The following is a 21,029-nucleotide window of genomic DNA, read 5'->3' on the forward strand; positions in this document are numbered from 1 at the left end:
ATCACAGTGATTGACTTGTAATATAAGCCTGTCTCACATCAACACAACTATTCTAAACTAAGTAGCCTAAGCTTTTACTGGGACCAGTTTTATGACCTTGTTAAGGGGATCAGATCGGGTTGTCTAATATTTATTTAAATTACATACAACACAGTGTATGGACTGTCATGATACTGGATTAAACACGTCTGAATCAAATGTGACAAACAAAAATTCCAAGAGTTCTGTTAAACTGTTAAACCAGAAGACACAAAAATTACAAAAATGAGACATTGTGGTTTAAGGAGCAGTTAGCATACATGTCATTTTTGACCAACTGTTGGGTGTACTGCACACAACAGTTAAGACGTCCTGTCCACACTGTGCATCAGACCAGGTGTAAACAACAGAATAAGACTGTGAAAGTGTGCCAGGTAAGTCTGCAACACAAGCAGGCTGGTTCAACAGATGGACATGTCTTTAGGTCAGTGTAGACTGAGGACTTGCAATAACTCACTGACTGATGCCCCGTTGCATTCTGAATGACAACCGAAGCATAAATAAAATGTGTATGAGCATGGTTTTGTCATCATCCACTCGTTGCCAATGAGTATACTAGTAACACTCATTTCCACAGACACATTCTCATCTAGATTGTGGGTGAGACATACAGATCAGAATTAAGAACAATTTCCAAACTGTTAAATTCATCAGAAAAGTTTGACTCAAGTCTTATCAATTGCTTTCATTGATGCAAAGCGACTGTCAATGTTTACACCTGAAAGGGGAAGATGAAGTGCCATGATAGTGAACTGCACGGTCAGTAATCAGTTTCATGTGTTTATACAACACTAGTAAGTGGGCAGTGTCTGTCTTTGTGCTGCCACCACTTCTCTATTCTGTAACTTTGTGCCTGAAGTGAGACAATTTATCACAGCTGACTTTGAAGGTAAAAAAAAATAAGTTTTTTGTCTAAAATCATTTGCTTCTGTACTTGCACTCATGGTGTGAGTGTGTGTTCATACTAGGGCAGCAACGACTAGTCGACAAGTTGACAAATAGCCTAGTCAACAACAAAATTAGCCAACAACTAATTTAGTCATCGACAGGTCGTTAGTGACTTCATGCACTTTTGCTGAAGTAAATTTTTTTTATTTTAGTACTGATTGCAACTCTTAAGCATTTAGTTGTTTAACAAACCATGTTAGGCACTGTAATTATGCACAAAATGCACTTTTGTTCAAGGGGAAAAAAAGCATTTTATTGCTGCTGCAATATTAGTTGAATATTGAATTGAACATTTATTCAACAAACATTGTTATGCATTCTAATTGTTGTGCACTAAATGTTCTTGTTAAAGGAAAGAAAATGTATTTTATGGCTGCAATAAACATAAATAAGAGCCATTGTTTTTTTTTTGCAGTTCATAATGTGACTAGTACTAGTACAATAGTCGATGACTGGCCAATTATTGAAATTGTCAGTTGCAGCCATATTGCACAGTAAACAAATACACTGTGTATACAGTGTACTGCATGTAAGCGTACTAATAGAAGTACTGAATCACAGACAATAAGAAGGCCTTCCTTTTTTTAACCACTTTACCATTTACTAAGTTAACTCTGCACTTTATGCAACTTCAGTGTTTACAGGCACTTTTAACATACTTTGAGATGTGATGTATGTACATATTGTCTGTACATCTCGGACACATATGAGCAGACGACCCATGTGTGAAGGTTCAACATGTGCTTGCAGAGACAGGCTGCACTGGTGTCTGCAGAGGACGGAAGTAAATACACAGCACCGGTTCTGCCTCGACTGGCACCAACAGGTGGACTTAGGAGGGTGCCAGCGCCACCCTGGCTTGATCCACTGCAAAGACACACCAGCCAAACCACACACAGACACACACTCACAGTACAACGCAAGGCAGCACATTCCTCTAAGGAATACCACAGCAGAGCGACTCTGTTATGACATCTTTAACCAGAAGCGGAGGCAGGCCAATGGGTTTGGGAGGCTAAAGGGCACCGTGGAAGAGAATGGGGAAAAGGGTATGTGGGGTAGTGGGAGGAGGACTCAGCTAACCCAGGGATATCCCCCACACTGAGCCCTGCACTTCCCATTTTTAAAGAGGAGTTTCCATGGCTCACCAAGTGAGAATCAAAGACCAAACAGACGATCGCATCAGATTGGAGAGTTTGCAAAATCTCTCCACTTTACCTTGGAAAGGCTTCATTTCCTCTGTTTATTTCAGTGTTTTCTTTGCCATTGTAAGGCTTACAATCAGCATTCAAGCCATTATGGACACCATCAAAGAGTTCAAGCAGTCATGTGATTTTCACTGAACCTCAGACCAGTAGAAGAAATGACATGTCTATGGTAGAGGTTAGATGCATTGTGATCTGGAGTTCTGCATCAATGCAGTAAATCAATAATTAGGAGTCTGCGTTGTATTTAAAAATTATACTATACTGACACTCATTAGTGATTTTTCCAGCCTCAGACCAAACAAGTTCTCTATACTTAAGTTACTTTTCTTCTCATGACACAGACATTCAGCGCAATTACACTGCTACAGCTAGAATCTGAGCAGAAATAAAGTAAGAACAGAAAAGTTTCTGTCACTGTAATAATCCCACAGACAAGCACAGAGCATGTGTCAGTTTAATAACTTATTGCTGATTTGTTGTCATTACCATTTCTACTCATCTCACTGAGTTGTCATGGTGCTGTAGTGGCAAAATGTTCATATTACAGACTGCTGTACTTAAAAAAAATTCTTGATAAGAGTGAAGTTGTATTAACTGATGGAAAAGAAAATGTGCAGCATTATAGAAAATTGATGATGTGACCAATACACTAACTTGTGAATTGCTGACAGGTGAATCATAATTGAACTGACTCATGAGGCTAATGGATTCACAGTCCTCGTCTATGGCACACTCAGATGATGTCCAGACTTTCAAACTACAGTCAAAGGTGTCACTTATGTAAAATACTGCCAATAAGACGTTAATTTGACTATGGGGCTTTCACTCTCTATTTTTGCCACAAGCTGCTCAAGTTGCATGAAAGTGAAATGTCTGTCTGTTCTATTCTATAAAGGACATAACAGGACTGCCACATGCACTGTTTCCCAGGCACAATAGAACTACACAAAAATAAATACTGTGGGAATTCAAAGTGTAGCCACTTTAAGGAGCAAAACACACAAAGCAAGAAAATGACAACAGCAAAGATAGGACAGGATCAGTATACCAGTTGAGCTAACTACACAGATGTATGCGCATGTTACTTGATTCTATTTGTTGATGTATTCGGTTTATTTATCTTTGTTTATTATTAAAAAGGTAACTGTCTTAGTTAAATGCACATTACCCATTTTTTGCCACTCTGGTGTCTTACACTTGCACATCCACCACTTTTGTCAGTGCATTCACAATAAAAGCTCTGAATACACAGACACTCAAAGGATTTCTATGAGACATAACTCAGTAAATCAGTTTCACACATAATGTATTTAGGTATGTATTCATGTTATATAATTTCATGCAGGTAAAAAATCCATTAGTAATATTAAATGTTAATATTAGTTTATTTTAGGAAGTAATTACAGCTTTGACTGGTAACGATATTAAATGGCCCATTACAATAAATTCTAATTTGACGACACAAGTCATAAAAGTGCATAACACAAGACCAGCCTTTCTTAGATATTTTAATGTGACTAAACTACCTACTGCAGGTTTAGATGAGTATTTTTACTGCATGCAATATGAAGTTTCTTGGCTGGAGGACTCCCAAACTCATGCATCTTCTATTACCTAAGGTAAGACACTGGATTTCACATGTCAGAAATAAACCTGCATTTGACATCTCTGCAGGGGTGAAAGTTTCACATGCTTCAGTTGTGTGTGTTTCCAGTATTGTTGTGCAATCTACCACCAAGAGAGAAAAAAAAAAAAGAATCCCTCAGTGTGTTATGGGAAGTGAGGATTTGTGTTTCCCTCCCCCTCGATCTCAGGTGGTTATATGTGAGATGCAGATGGTTGCAAAATGTAGGGTCTAATTTAATAGACCACTACTGCTGCAAGAACCTCATAGAGACCCACACAGGCAGTTGCCCTTGGCAAAGCTACACTGAACCACAACAAACAAGTCTTTTCAGCTGGGTGGACTCCACTGTCCACCACGCCCTGAATATGTTTTCAGCGTAAGACAGCGAGGGGAGTATGAGAGCCTGAGGCCCACGCTGTTACTGATAGGACACTAGATCAAAGCTGTTTCCCATCGTTAGTGAGCACAAAAAAACCTGAAAGAGATGAAAGACCATCAGCAGACTGTGGGAGAAATGATGAAGGACAGAGCAGTCCCTGTATGGCATCCACAAACAGCACAGAAGAAGTCCAGCTCTCTGTGCTGAGTCTGTGAGGAAAAGTTGGAGGGAGTCAGAGGGGACCTGAGGCCAGAACCTGCCCACAGGATAAGCAGCAGGGGAGTGATAAGACAACGGCCTGCAATATCCATCCAGCTGAAAACAAACAGCCCCCAGTCTGCTTACTTACACTACATGACATTCATTTCACATTCATCTTCATCTACAGTTCCACATCTGTATCTGCACAAGTCTCTAAAGCAACTATTTATCTTAGTAAGAAATGATCCTCACAGTCTACACAGATTATAGTTTTACTCAGAGCCATGAGTCTATTCTTCATGTATCGTGTTCACTTTTACCATGTCTATACCCTGCACCTAATTTTCATGTTAACAATGTCTATGTACACTTGACAATACAATTCTTGCAGTACTTGGTGTTTGGAAAGAACAGAATTTATCTGAATTAACAGAATTTATTCCACTTCTGAAGAAAGCCCTGCATACCTGTAGTTCTTAATTAGAGGCTGCCTAATACTGTCTTTTTAAAGACTGGATTAATGAATGATAACTTGGAGCAGGAAGAAGCCAGTAGTCAGTTAATCAATAGTCATCTAATCAGTCAATGTCACCCCTTAATCTAATGGGCCTTTTTACGTGCCACCTTTCCACCTACAATGACATAAACGTAGCTTATCATGTTGGCATGCATCAATAAAGGGCGGCTGTGGCTCAGTTGGTAAAGCAGGTCGTCCTCTGACCGAAATGTCGGCTCGAATCAGTTCAAATCCTGGCTCCGACTGTCCACATGTTGAAGTGTCCTTGGGCAAGACACTGTAGGGTACTGCTCCCAGTAGAGCCTGGCAGCGCCTTGCATGGCAGCAGCCGCCTACTGGTGTATGAATGTGTGTGTGAATGGGTGAATGTGCGGAATTGTAAAGTGCTTTGGGCATCATTAAGGTGTAGAAAATGTGCTAAATAAGTTTAGTCTATTTACCATCGATAAAGGCCATCAGGATCATAAATATATGTAACAGTTGTACAGATAATTCCAATTCAGTTTATTTAAAGCCTTCTATGTGTCTGTTAGAGTATAAGACTAATAACGTTTAATGATGCATGTTATGAGTAAGAAGAGACATTTATTGACCCTGAACACAAGACTAAAAAAAGTGTGAGTTCTGCAGAATCATGTATTGTGCAGATCAGATTTTTGTAAATGACATGATGTTGATCATCTCCTCTTAGTACAAATAGATTTGTCTCCGTTTAAATCCATGAACCGTCCACTGCAGGGACCTTTAATTTTAGCAGCCTATAGCTGAATCAAAGACAAGCTACACAGAACAGAGCAACTAACCTCCCCTGAAACCAAGATGCAGGTTCAGGATGTAGTGGAAGGTCTGGAAATGCTCAGGCTGAGTGTATTACGGTGTCAATGTTCCTCTTTATTTCGGAACAAAGACAGAAAGTGGCTGTAATAAAGATTACATTGAAAACATAAGGAGGCAGTGGGAGACCACACAGAGGCAGTCCAGTACTGTTGACAGGAAAGGAGTGAAGCAGCTCAAGTCTTAATCTGTCAGCTATTTTCATTAATTCGATTTGATTAAACAATTAGGTTAAACTTAATAGGTGAAAAAAAAATGTAAAGAATACACAACAGAACCCTCTGTGTAAGGTTTAAAACACACTGGGAACAGGAGTTGAATATGGAGATAGATGACGAGTTTTGGGATAATGTTGTAGAAAATATACACAAGTTCTCCGCCAACTCAAGGCACCAGCTTATCCAATTTAACATCATCCACAGACTTCATTATGCTACGACAAATTTACACAAATGTTCCCCAACTCTATCCCATTAAGTAACAAATGTCTTCCTGAAGCCACTCTCTCTTTAGCAGACATTTAAAGCCTGATCCACTTTTGGTCATACTCAGAGTCTCTGATCAGTTTTCTCCACTTAACAAATATCACCGTCCACTGCTATTCTATGCATGTATTGTAGCCAAAAGACTCATTTTGATGTTTTGGGGAAAAAAAGCAGAAGTTCCAACTGTTAAATTATGGTTGAAATAAGTAGTTAAAGTCTTTCAGCTGGAGAGAATCCGGTGCAACTGCATCAGTTCAACAGGATTTGACCTCCCCTTCTACTATATACTGATAACTCAACCTGAATAATGGTACAACTGAGGTGGCCTCTTTTGGTGTGACAATATGTAGGTCCTGGATAGAGGGAGGGGGTGGGGGATGTTAAAGTGTGTGTTTTTTACCTTTGTATTTCTTTTTGTATACCTTTGCTTTGTTTTAACTCTAAAAACAAAGAAAATCTGTAATAATGAATGTATTTCTAATTAATTCCTCAATAAAAAGGTTGAAACACAAAATATGAAAGGGATATCTGGAAATAATACACTTTATTCTAGAACCAGCTGAAATAACCACAAAAACTATAAAAGTAAATGGATATATTTTAAAAAATTATATAGAAATAGCAAATATACAGTATAAAGGTAAATATGAAAATCTCTACAGATATAAATAATAGGGCTGCACAATTTTGGCCAAAACCAAAATCCTAATTTCTTCCTCTAAACACTCAATTTTCAATTTCAATTTTTGGGTAAAACTACAAAAGACATCAGAAGTTGGCATGTCGTTTTCGTGTGCATATCGTGAGAGAGATGAAATTTGATTTGACGATTAGCCTTTTTTAAACATCTTCCTAATTAAATAATCCAATTTCGGTTTAAAATCGATTAATGAAGCAGCCCTAATAAACAACAAACAAGTCAAATGACATCTACAAACGATATGTGAACTGCAGTCTTCAACACATTTGGATCCAACTCACTGACAACTGAAGATGGAACTAACATACGACTGTGTGTTGATCCTGGCGTCATGTGTGTCAAAATACTATAAGCGTCTGTGTGAAACAACAGTGGAACCAATGTTTAGCAGCAGTGAAATTAAGTAAAGCTTTAATTCAGGAAAATTATTATTGTTTCGGCACTACATCTGATTAATATGGGAAAAAAAGTCTATTTGCATGACTGTATGTGTCCTATTCTCTACTCTTCCACCATGTGATTTTCTTACTTTACATTTGTATTTAAACGTTAGTTACTTGTCATCCATGCTCCGGAATGCAGAACTAAACATGAAAATGCAAAGTGTGGTGTTGGTAAGCACACTACACACTGAGAGGAAGTGTTTGCATCTCAGACATATCCTGCTGCAGAGGCTTCGGCATGCACGACCGTGAGGAACCGCAGAGGCCAAAGATAACCAGCGAACCACCTTCCTGTGCACCGTCGCTCAGGGCTTACGCTCAAGATGCAGCTCGTATTGGAGTGTAGGGCGGAGTTTGTGCGGTGCGACATTTAATACTAGATGGGCCAGAGGAGTCTGGGGATGGCAGACAAAGCCAATGAGTAGTTCAACTACTATACCCAATATCTGATGTCTTGTTTGTGAAGAAAAGTTGGCTTGTACTTCAAGTGGGTTTAGGATTATTCAGACGAAGCAGAGCGCTGGAAATCTGAGAGGATATGTAGTTCTGTTGAAAACTCAAACCAGCTCTGAACCAATAAGGAGGAGATGTGACAGTGTTGGCAGCTAAACATTTTTCTGACAACCATTTATGGACGTCTAAAATTAATTTGTGGCAGAGATACGGACTATTTGACAAGAAACCATATAAGGAATACACACACAAACAAAAATGGGTACTTAAAACTAAAAGACCCACACTTATTTTCGTCTCAACTTCCTAATAATGTTTTTGTCTCTCCCCAAGTGATTCATCGCCATTTATTTCCATATTATCCTCTGCATTTAGCATTTTTCAGTGAAAATTTGGTATTTTCCTACATCTACTTTACTGATCATGTAGATGTTCATAAAAGCTCAGAGTAAATTCAAAGGTTAGCTATTAGATCAAACCACAAAAAAATGACCTTTTTGACTAAATCTGTCATTAACTGAACATAACCCCAGTGTGTCCATCCACTGTCACTGATCCAACTCCATGGGTTTTACTTGCGAATCAATTTTGTAGAAGATGACGGTGTTTCCACGGTAACTACAGAGCCTCTGAACGTCCAAATTGGTCATATCTGATGACCATGAAAAGATGAATGACTGTATTTTAAGACTGTTCCCCGAGTTCTGACAGACTTTGGAAAAACAGCATTTTCCTACCATGCACCATGGTCATGGAATAGTCTTCAAAAAACTGTAAAACTACATACATTCATATCTGTTAATGATTTTAAAAGTATCATAGAGAATGCAGTGAAGAAGGAATGTCACTGTTTTTCTTGATGCCATTATGGCTGAATAGTTATAGTATAGTAATAGTGTTTTATTGTTAATTGTGTATCATGTATGTGTTTTATGTTGTTTGGACTTTGTATGGCTGCTACCTTGGCCAGGTCTCCCTTGCAAAAGAGATTCCTAATCTCAATGGGACTTCCTGGTTAAATAAAAGTAAAACAAAAAATTAAATAAATAAATAAATAAATAAATTTACATTAATTATTTACATGTATTGATAGGATTAGTGGATCAACAGGTATTAAACAGCATTTTTTGGAAATCCACTACTGAAATAAAACATTTCTTCAAGTATCATTTATTGTTATTCCCTCACTTGTGTATCACATATAAGTCACAAACAAGCTTGACGAATTCATTCATTTCATCACAAAAAAAACCCAAACAAAAAATGGCAGGGGTATGAATAATTTTGAGGACGACTGTATGTAGATGGTTTTGGTTGATGGTAGATGTGTGGGTCTTTATGGTTTAAAATGGTTTTAGATAACTTAAAATGTACTACTCAGCCAAACCTCTGAGACTAAAATGCTGCATCTATAAAAGTCTGGTATTATCATAGATGTCTCTTTATTTTGTCTACATTAAGTGTTTAAAACCACAAACGACCAACTCTGACGTTATTCTGGTCTTATATTGTTATTATCCTGTTGAATAAGAACTCAGATGAAACACAGTTTCATTGTTTAATTTTATTCATATGTATATTGCAGTAAATAAACATTTTATTAACACAACTTTTAAATGTTTTACCTACAAATTTGTGAAATGTTCCTCTGTCAAGTGTTCTATGTTCTAAAGAAGCTGCAAAAAACTACTATTGCTTTGCATTACTTTACAATTCAACTATCACTCAAAGCTGAAACTCAGCCTTTAAACTAAAGAAATGCAGATACCTGAATTTCAACTGATATTTTTTTAAAATCATGTTAACATTTCAGACCACATTGTACAATCCTATTTCACAGAATTGAGATACAATATAAATATAAATAAAATAAAAAATGATAAAAACCTGCCAGTTCTTGCACCTAGTTCTGTGGAAAGTTAAATCAAAACTAAAATATGGCACTGACAACAGGAAGTAAACTTGTTTTTCTCCACAGATTGCATGTTGTAACAGCATATTTCCTTGTCACTCAAAATAAAGGGCAACCTAATCCTACTGGTCTGCAGTTTCTATTGACCAATAAATCATGAAAAAGAAACAGGGGTGGAAATGAACACTTCAAGTACAAACACTGAGCCCACTAACAATGCACAAGTGTCCCAAGAGCTGCACTGCTGTCTTTCCAAACATGCCTGTTTAACACACCAGTGTCTCTGTTTCCAATTAGTCTAAATGCTACATCCAAAGGGAGCCGGCGGAGGAGCTGCACTATATTCCTCTAATTGATGGTTGTGCTACTATCCTATTTCATAGCTCAGTTTCTGTGAGGGGAAACTTGAAAAGCACTTCATTAGCATGAAAAGCTGCTCTTTACAAATGCCATTAAACAGGATAGCTGCTTTCAGATAATTTATTTAGCTAAACAATTGGCCATTGTGTACAATTCAGACATATTTTGTGCCCTTGAGGATAGCATCAGTGACGCTCGCCAGTCATTTTTATTTACTGGGTATACAAAACACTGATGGGAACATTTCTGGAGTTGGTGTTTTCTTATAACAATGAGATGTTGCTCAACAACGATCTTCCATCAACTTTAAATTAAGAGCATCTACAAAAAGTCCCTCTATAATTAACAAATGGCTGTTGGTCGTCCAATGAAATAGCTGTCAGGTTTAGTGAATGAATCACCACAGGATTATTTGTATGCAGGGCTTCCTGCAGAATGTACATTTTGCAGCAGCAGCCTGTCACTGCGTTACAATTACTGCTGCTTCTTCTGAGGCCCAATCCCAATTCACCCCTTGGCCCCTCCCCCTTACCCCTACCCCTTTGCCCTTGCACTTTGCACTACCCCTTGAAACAAAGCTGCAAGGGTTAGGGGTTGAAACATCCTCCTATGAAATGGGACAACCCTTCCAGATCTGTTACGTCATCAGCAGTCATCGGTGCCACTATAAACAGATGCGACAACTTTGTTTCCGAAAGTATTCCCCATGCTGTCAGCAGCTGTAACCATCTCTGTTCCATGGGCTTTGGTCATCTTTTTGCAGCTATCAACTATAAACCCCAGAAATGCGATCTATAACTCACTGAAACAGCATTAAACAGTCGATCAAATGATTGAGTTGTTTACGAAGAAAGTACATACATTTGTGTGTTTCTTTCATCACTGCTGCACTTTTTGGCTGTGTTTACCTCCATCTTGCCGACGATTTGAACAGAATTATGGGAAATTTCTCCTACTCCTTCGTTCGTAGTGTGGTCCTGAAAAATCTCCGTTTCGAGCCCTTCCCTTCCATCTAATCGAGAATCGGGACAACACTACCCCTTCACGTGTACGCGCAAAACAGAGGGGTAGGGGTAAGGGGGAGGGGCCAAGGGGTGAATTGGGATTCAGCCAGAGTTTTATGACATGCTGCATCATAACGTAGCAGTACAAAAGTCTGTAGAAGGTTTTTAACCTGAAACAATGGAAAGAGGGAGTAGATGGTTTTAGTGTCTTCCTGTGATAATTTCAAAGCTTTTTTTTGTTTGTTTTTATTAGCTTTACTCTTTAAAATTTGGAGTTTTGGGTTATTTATACTACCTATGATTTGGCTAAGTTGACATACATGCTGTCAATGCATCCTGTAGAGAACTTCTATCCTTAATAATTAGTAAATACTTTAAAAACAGCAGAGTATACTGTAAAAGTGAATTAAATTAAACATGCTCATTAGCACCATTTGCCCACTGTGTTCAGCCGACACGCGCTGAACGTTGGTCAGTCAAGGGGATGGGCGGATACGAGTTGAACTTCATCCCACTGCTTTTCAAATGTGCTTTCTCTTTTTTGTTGTTGTATTGGTTTTAAATGTTGATATTCGAATAAACAATCAGTCAGTGTAGTTGTGAAACAGTGATGCATGCATTGTTAATGATCTGTGTTCTAGGTTAACGCAAATATGCGCTGATAAACTAAACATGTATATGACTCAACATAGGATGTGGTTCAGTATTCTCCTGTTAACTCATGCATGTATAATGAAACGTAGTGTGAAAAACAAGAATACTTTTGACTGAATTCAGAGAAGTGGAAGTGAGTCTTGTGTTCTTTCCATTGTGATAATCATCTGCGTGCAAACCTCATTACACAACTCAGTCAACAGGTCAACAAGTTCAAAGTCTGAGCAATCCATCACTGTAGTTCCACTTCGCATTTTCAATTTGCACATAAAATATCTGAGGAAATGCTAAAAAAAATGAAAACTTGAAATATCGCAAGACAGCTTTTATTCTTAGTAAAGAAAGAAAAGTAGGTGCACTTGATTTCCTCCAGGTCCTTTAATGGTCCGCCATTAAAAACATGCACATATAGGTTAATTCTCCTGCCAGTGCCCCAGACCATGGTGCTGATGAAGGTCTGGAGCTGGGCCCCAAGCTCATTCAATGGCTGCACATTGCTCCTAATATGTGCTTTTATGCTAACTGCTAATGTTAATGCTAATGCTAGGTACTGTGTGTGTATTAGGATGGGTAAAATGTAGAGACTGAATCCACTATGGGGATAATAAAGTGAGTTAACCTAACCTAAATGCACAAAAGTGCAATGGATACAGATTTAGCAAATATGTGCATGTGTGGACTCCTGAGGAGACTGCAATATTACAAATGCATCAAACACTATTAGGTAGAAAGAGCAGAAGTTAAGTTTTTTTTTGGCAGAAGTAAATGTTAGACAAACTGTGTAAAAGTTGATCCTGCCCAATGATTCGGTTCAATTTGGGGTACATAAGCTAAAGCCAGATTAAATGTTGCTCCAATTGCACAAAAGGATGTGCTATAGTGTTGATATTTACTTAAAAATATCAATACATTACCATGTTGCAGTACAGCATATGTGCAACTATTGTAAATATGTAAATAATATGTATGTATGTACTGAACAACTAATATAAATAGAACATTCTCTAATATTTCATGTTCACTCTTGAATGTTTCTGCCTGTCTTTCTGTACTTTTTTTTGTATTTTGCTGCTGTAAACACAGTGGGATCAATTAAGTCATATCTTATCTTATCTTAGCAATATAGTGAATTATAACCTGTGTCCTGGACCAAATAACAGCAGCAGGATTATGCAAAAACTTCCTCCCATATATTGGACACACAATAGAGTTCAGTCCCAGACAGCCAGTGATACACAGTGAACAGAGGCCCTCAGAGCTCAGCACAAAGCATTACCATACACAGCAACTCAAAGGAAAACTGTAAGTGGCACTTCCCTTTATTCTCAATACATAAATAAAAATCCATAAATAGAAGTCTCCATGTGTTTTCAGATCAGCCAGTTATACTAACAGACATGAATCTGTGTAACCACAAATGCTATTACAGCGATCCACCACATTTTTATCAGCCGTTACTTAATCTTCATGTATCTTCATTACCTTATCTGCATTACCAAATAAGTACGTTGCTGCAACACCTATGTACTTTATCAGTTTGACATAGAAAACTTGGCTTGGCACCACAGCTGCTAAACAAAATGTCTAACTTATGGATGGATGTGGAACTGCAGCCCTCTTCAGCACATACCAAACAGTGACCATAGCAAAGAATTCCAGCATCATCAAAACAGAAAAATGCAATAAGTGAAGTTGCTAGTGATCTAAATCAGATGTTACCTGATTTTTCTTCCTTTTTATGATTTGAAGTAAATTTGAAATAGTTTTGAAGTAACCAGGTTATTAGAAGTTCAGTATGAGAGGTCCAATCACACTAGGCTTTTTGCTCTTTATGTGTTCAAACCCACAACCCAAAATGTGCATATGTGAGCGTGACAACTTATGTTGGATATTTGGAAATAATTTTTTGGGATTTGATAAATACTAGTAGTAATATAATATGTATAGTAATATATATGTATGTACAGAACAAGTAATATAGATCGAAAATTCTCTTTCCATTTCCCGTTTCACTCTTGAATGTTTCTACCTAATCTTTTCTTAAATATTAATATACAATAACATTTTTACAATACACAATTTTTTCATGCCAATTTAAATTTGTATGCTTAATATTAAAAATACACCTTTGAAATATCAATAATTTGTGTATTTTTTCTTAATAGACAACAAACATTTATGATGCGATTTGTTCATTATATTGCAAATTGCAATATTATAATATCCATAAAAGCCCTGCAATTATTAGCAGTTACTTACTAAATTTACTGATTGGTTGTTTGGTGACTGATTGATTATCAAAAAATAGATTATGGTTGAATTAAAAATGGACAACTAATCAGTTAAGTGAATAATGGTAGCAGCTTTTATGACAGTTTGTATGACAGTCATTTATGCATTTTCCTTGATAACTACGCAAAGCATATATATGAAACTATGTTTATTATATCACAATTGTAAACAGCAAAATTGTCGGCAATAATCACAAAACAACTTTCATCAAATCATGCAGCCTTATTTCAACACTGAGAATGCACAATATAATGTTTCAGTGTCACTCTTATACACATTATGGTGCCATGTAAGTGAAGCAAATGAACTCGAACACAACCTGAACAGAAAATACAGAAAAAGGAGGATTTGCAAACAGAAAATCAATGGAATTATTAATTTACAGTAAATATTATGTTGTGTCTGATATATCAAAAGTTCAAGAAAAAAACATTTCAAAGTCGTTTTCTTCATATTATTATTATTATTTTTTTTTTTTTATGCAAACGTGCAGCACTACAAAGACCACTTCAGTAATCCTACAATAATTGTGTTTTCTACACAGAGTGATTCTAGGCCATCCTGTATTCATTCCTGTTTATACAGCAATACACAGTGTGCAGTAGGAAATTAATATTGCATAACAATAGCTCTAATTCACACAGTAGTAACTTAAGTCTTTATGAAGGGAAGGAGGGAAAAAAAAACACACCTTATCATGCAAAACTCAAATTATATAAATATTCTTGCACAAGCAGTATAAGCCCATTGTGAATATTTTACAAAGTCATTTCAAACTTTGTCAAATCAAATGCACACTGTTAAAGGCAAGAGCGAGTAGTGCAGCGGACTGCGTGGTGTCAGCCTCGATACATGCAATTTAACCCTTGAACTGGAGAAGACATGAGCAGAATGTGTAATGGAGGACTCCATTTAAAGCGGAGAAGTCAGAGGAGAGCTCGACAGGGGGAGGGGGCTCCAAATAAGAGCCTCTTTTCCTGACAGCTACACACACTGGAGTGGGGGAGGGTTCAAAAACACACACCAAGACCTCTTCCTGAAGTTTGCAGAACTGGGTTATAATGTGATGGATCCTTTGCCTTCCAGCTACTTGATTTGTATTTGGCATTCTGGTTTTTAATCTAACACTGTTACTCGGAGGAAAGTGCACATGTGAGTTGGTCACTGAGCAAAGAGCTGCCTGAAAGAATGTGTATCAAGTTCTAGCCACACAACTTCACAGTCTGCAGCCTCTTAAAAAGAATCTGTTGTGACACACAGAGAAACAGAAAGGTAAGCCAATATGGTTAGCTGGGTTAAGCTGACTCTGCACTGCTGATCAAAACAATAAGCATTTGTGCTTCATCCAAGCACACTCATGTGCAGTAATTATTCTTCTCCCTTGAGAAAGAAAAAAACACACACCCCCATCCTCGGCTCTGATTGGTGATAAGTTGTTGTGCAAACTGTAAATGATAAAACAGTAAACAGGTTTTACCGGAAAGAAGATTTAAGTATTGGCACATAGCTCGCAACAACATGCCACACGATTAGCTTGTTGTAAAACTTCTCAAAAATAAGTGTTAGACTTGTTTGTTTATTACACAAAGCAAACACAACAAGTGAGCTTCATTTTTCACCAAAAATCACCAAGGCAACACAAAGTGGCCTATTGCTGAAGTTTAGTTTGTGCTCATTACACTTCTACTTTGGGCAGGCACTTCGTCATGTTGATTTACCCTGTTAGCAAACGCCTAATGACACACCAATTAGTAGCAAACTATTCTGTATCCTAACCCCAAAACCTGATTTAGCACTTAAACAGACTCTGAGCAATAGCTGCTGAGTCTCCAATGAGTGGCAAATCAGCAAAGGCCTCCTAGCAACATATTTGCCCAGCTACAGCGCACACATGGTTTCAGTTAGGGGTCTGCACCTATAAACAGTTGGCCGCGGCAGCTTATTGGTCAGGAAGTGCAATGTTGACTGCAAGTCAAGACAGGCACAAGCTGCTAATGAATGATATACACTCATACAGTGGAGCTGTGACAACACGGTTTAGATTGGAGGTGTTTAGAGGCCGAGCTGAGGAGTGACTCTGAGAGCTTTAGGGTTGTGAATAAACTTGACGGCCTCAAAGCAATCAGGCTGAGAAACTAGTCAAAATAAAACGTCTCAAATGTAAAAACAGTTGGATAGGTGTTCTTGAACAGTGTGATTTCTGCCTTCATACAGTGTATATATCACACTTGTATGTTTTCCTTGTGCACTAATGTTTCAAATACAACGGTGGAATATGCTGGTGCTAGTACGGTTTTAGGAGCAGTCTTTAGACATGTAGAACGTGCATTCAGAATATGCATCTCATTTAGAAGTTTTACAGCAGGTTATGACACACACGCCCCTGTTCATGGACACATATCCTCTCTGATAGCAATGGCTTGATGGTTGAAAGGGTCAAGACATACATACTCTTAAACATTATGAAAGACTTGCATATCAACATGTTTTGATTATGCACAACTGACCTTTTCAAGACGGTGGTTCAAGGAATTAAAGAGGGAAACTATGTGCATATGATTGAATGATTCCATCCCCGTGGAAAACTTTGAGGAAAAAAAAAAAACTATTTTTATTTGGGGTATGCATATCTGCATGTAACCAGAGATATTAGTGGAATATTCACATTCAATTGGCATGTAAATAGCTTAGGGGGAGTGTTGTTTTTTTTTTCAACAAAAAAACAACTTCATACTTTAGTCATGTGAAGGTAATACATCAAGGTTTCACAAGTAAAAATGGAGTCCTCTTCTTAGTACACTAATTGGATACAGCTTGGTTCCCCACCAAACTGGTAAAGTTAAGAGATTTTACAGACAAAACCAAACTTTGGCAGCATTTACCTAGTAGCTGATATAATATATATAGCAGACTAAATGATCAAGGACGTATCCCACACCCACAGGGCTTTCCATGCCAATGAAACTACCACAAATACACCTAAAGAACTAAAATGAACAGAAAGACAAAGCTTTTTCACTATAAGCCAAGAGTCGAGTTGTATTGAGTTGTTGCCCTTATGTAAATCAATCAAACATAATTGCAGGCTTAGGGTCCAGATAAAAGAGGAGACGAAACATGGAATAAACACCATACAAAACCATCATAACAAAACGTGGTTTGAGAAGTGTATAAATCAGCATTCTTCAAAAAGACAACTACACCAAAGTCTCCGCAGCCGGGACTGGTAGTGTGTAGTACCAAACCTTATGTCTGACAAGTCTCTAATGATTTCATCTTCAGAGTCACTAAACCAGCAAATAAATTATGCATGAGATTTCCTAGAACAGCTTGAAAAGCACTGACTCCTGCAGCCACAAACATTTCACCTGCACTACACCATCTAGGTCTCCCATGTGATAATTATAAGATACTTACTAACATACAGAGATGAGTCCCTGGTTGTTGTTTTTTTTTTGTTTTGTTTTTTCTAAAAATCCCATGTTCAAAACATTGAAGCAACATATGTATGTCTCTGGTTTCTGTTTCATAGTCACCTGACTCTTGCCTTGCAAACAAACACTTTAAAAATAGGTCAATCTGTTGCAATCTGTGCCTCCCAGTCCATCTTGGCACCTATAGTGCCTACAGAGGAAAAAAATAAAACAGACAGTGAAAACACATCCTGGTGAAAGGTAGGTTGAGGTAGGATAAACAACTCTGAATCATACTAATGTCACAAAGAACAGAGCAGGGGTTCAGACCTACCCCTGCTATCAGCTTCATTCGCAATCACTACCACAAATCACAAACATCTGATGTATGAGGGACATCTCATCATAATCTGGAGTTTACAAGCTGGTGAAGACACTCACTCATCACCTCAGCTGTAAAACACCCAAACCCCCAGCCTTCTGCAGTCTGGTGTGTCACTTTGTGTTCAACCTGCCTCTAGTTGTGCAACACTAAACTTGTCCCAGGTAATGTTTAGAGCCCTGGGACTATTTACAGCCCCTTACTATGAAAAGGACAGGATATATGGAGGAGGCCGGACGTAATTTGTGTTAATGAATAGTCAGTATAAGCATCACATCAAGGTTGCTAGTTAGCAGCTAAAGTAGAAAGCAAGCTACAAAGAAACTTAACAGCAACTTTTCCAAGAGTTACAAATCAAGTTTTATATGTCGTGTCAAATTAATACATCGTAAATCAATCAGTTCAATTGGACAGAGGTGAAATACTCGATATATGAGTAAATGTGTGTAGTTACACATTTATGATTTAACGTTTCCATTAACGATTAGACTTACGACGTTTCAACGGAGAGTTCAATGGAAAAAGTCTAGCGTTAACATGAGCTCCAGAACATGGAGCGTCAGTCAGAGTTCCACCACAGCGAAAAACACCAGCAACAGCTATTACCAGGTATTAATATTAATGGGGGCTTAAGAGGGACTTTAAGGACTGAGTACTAAGTTAAGACAGTGACTGCTAACTCGGCCAGGACGGGAACATCCTCCAAACACCTCAGCTCAGCTAACACAGTTAGCATCTCCAGGAGACAAAACCCTTTTCCACATCTGAAAAGTTTTTTTTCTGTCTAAAAGCAGACAGTGTACAAAAGGCTCCTGTCGCAGAGGGCGACCGAGTGCTTTCTCATTCCAAGACAACTTTATTAAAAACTTTTTCTTCCGGCTGTTGCTAGTGGGCAAAAGCCCAACTTAATGGAACTTACTTCCATTCCTCCGCTGCCGCCGCCGCCGCTCCCCGGGCCGCCTTGAACACCCGAGACCGCCGCTGGACCTCCGGAGGGCCGCGGAGCTGGGAGAGGAGAAGCCGAGAGGGGTCCAGCTACTACCAGGGAGACGGAGAGCCCAGTGCACCGAGGCCCCGGGCCTTCTGTGTCCTCGAAACAAACGCTAGGGGAGGGAAGGCGAGCTTCAGCCCTCCGCTGTTTGACAGAGACTCGGGAATAGGTTTTTGACAGCTCCTCTTCTTGTGCCCCCCCTCCCCTCGACAGCCCTTCACTTTTCTCTTTTTCCTCACTTCCAGCAGATACGAATCAAAATACTGTCACAGAATATGGCGGCTGCAGAAGGGCTACTATCGCGAGAGGAAGAGTTGTTTCTGTTTTTTTTTTTTTTTTTCAGTTTCCCAAAGTTGTGCTGAGAGGGAGGAGAAAGTTGTGATTACAAAATGAGCTGAGCTGCCAGAAGATGCAGAAAGTAAAAACAAGACTGGATTCTTTAGATTACACAAATGAAAGCAGGTAGTGGAACAGTCTGAGCTCTGACTGCAGGGCTGAACTCATTTTACCTCCTGTCAGAGGGAAAACAGCACAACAGCAGCCACAGACCTGGGCTAAGATGAAGGGTCCACAGCCATCCATCCATCCATCCATCCATCCATCCATCCATATTCTGTTACATCTAATACCATCTTAACCCCTAAAGACCCAAACAACCACCAGTGACCAAAAGCATCTACTGATCTAAAATGTTTAACCCTTTCATGCACGAATAATGAGAACCTTAGTCAATATTTTTTTTTCCTGAATGTTTTTATTCCTCTTTAGACATGAAAAAAACAAAACAAAAACAATGTAACTGAATTTTTTTTTTAATTAACCAATTTTTTATGGTGTTGCAAAAATGTCAGCTCATCTGGACACTATGTTTTTAATTTCTGAAGCAAAGAAACATGTATTTAAAACACAATATCAGAAAGTGACACACCGTGTGAAAACTATGAAATAAAAACATTTTTAATGCAGCAAATCTGATGTTTTCTCACATTTTAACATACTCTAATATTAGTTACTACTCACTTCATGGAGATAATACGCAAAAAAGAAAAGAAAATTGTTAAATACAGTCTAATATCAACCAGTAATTGATTTACACTCAAACATGTCACTGTAGATCAGGTTTATCTAGAACAGCAAAGTTACAGTAATGGTCTGAATGTCAGTGTATGGGATGATGCATAAGCGTCCACTGTGTTGGCTGATACGGAACTAAAACAACAAAATCCATGAATATATAAGAGAACAGCTTTGAACAGCTGTCCACTGTAGTGACCACTATGCATGAAAGGGTTCACACCTGTTGATCCACTAATCCTATCAATACATGTCAATAACTGGTGAGTTGGTCTTTTATGGTTTAAAAACTTAATGTAGACAAAACAAAGAAACATCTATTATATGCATATAATCTGTATACTTCTTAATATTATTATTATTATTATTATTTTATGTAGTTCTTTTTCCTATCTATCTATCTATCTATCTATCTATCTATCTATCTATCTATCTATCTATCTATCTATCTATCTATCTATCTATCTATCTATCTATCTATCTATCTATCTATCTATCTATCTATCTATCTATCTATCTTTATGCATGCACACTTTTTCTTGCACTTCATTCTGTTCCTGCCTTGACTGTTGAATATCCCCCATTGTGGGATCAATAAAGTCTAATGTAATTAAATCTGATCTAATCTAATCTAACTTAAATATAAGTATAAGCAGCATTTTAGACTCAGATGTTTGGGTGAGCAGTATATTTTAAATACCTATTTAAAAACCTTTTTAGCCCATAAAGACCCAAACATCTACCACTGACCAAAACCATCTACTGATTTAAACTGTTTAATACCTGTTGATCCACTAATCCCATCAATACATGTAAATAACTGGTGTAAAATACAATTTGTCATCTTTCCATGGTCATCAGATATGACCCATTTGGACGTTCAGAGGCTCCGTAGTTACCGTGGAAACACCGTCATCTTCTACAACATTGATTCACCAGTAAAACCCATGGAGTTGGATCAATGACAGTGGATGGACACATTTGTTTTTAAAAACATTAACAAAAAAATTAAAAACTGAAAAAATTCTAATATTAAAAAAATGCAATAAAGGCATTGACAAACGTTAATGACATATTCTGCTTTAAAGGTAATTTTTTCTTCAGTTTTCTGTG

At 37.9% G+C, this 21,029-nt stretch overlaps 1 protein-coding gene across 4 annotated transcripts in view; it reads right to left on the bottom strand.

Annotated features, from left to right (window-relative positions):
• Positions 1-19,140, bottom strand: part of tab2 (TGF-beta activated kinase 1 (MAP3K7) binding protein 2) — a 74,357-nt gene extending 55,217 nt beyond the window's left edge. For all 4 annotated transcript variants that reach the window (XM_030129005.1, XM_030129004.1, XM_030129003.1 and 1 more), the window contains exon 1: positions 18,771-19,140. The gene's annotated coding sequence lies outside the window, so the exon portion shown is untranslated. The remainder of the gene's footprint in view (positions 1-18,770) is intronic.
• Between the last annotated feature and the right edge of the window lie 1,889 nt (positions 19,141-21,029).

This window comes from Sphaeramia orbicularis, chromosome 24, assembly GCF_902148855.1.
Source record: "Sphaeramia orbicularis chromosome 24, fSphaOr1.1, whole genome shotgun sequence".
In the NCBI taxonomy this organism is placed as follows: domain Eukaryota; kingdom Metazoa; phylum Chordata; class Actinopteri; order Kurtiformes; family Apogonidae; genus Sphaeramia; species Sphaeramia orbicularis.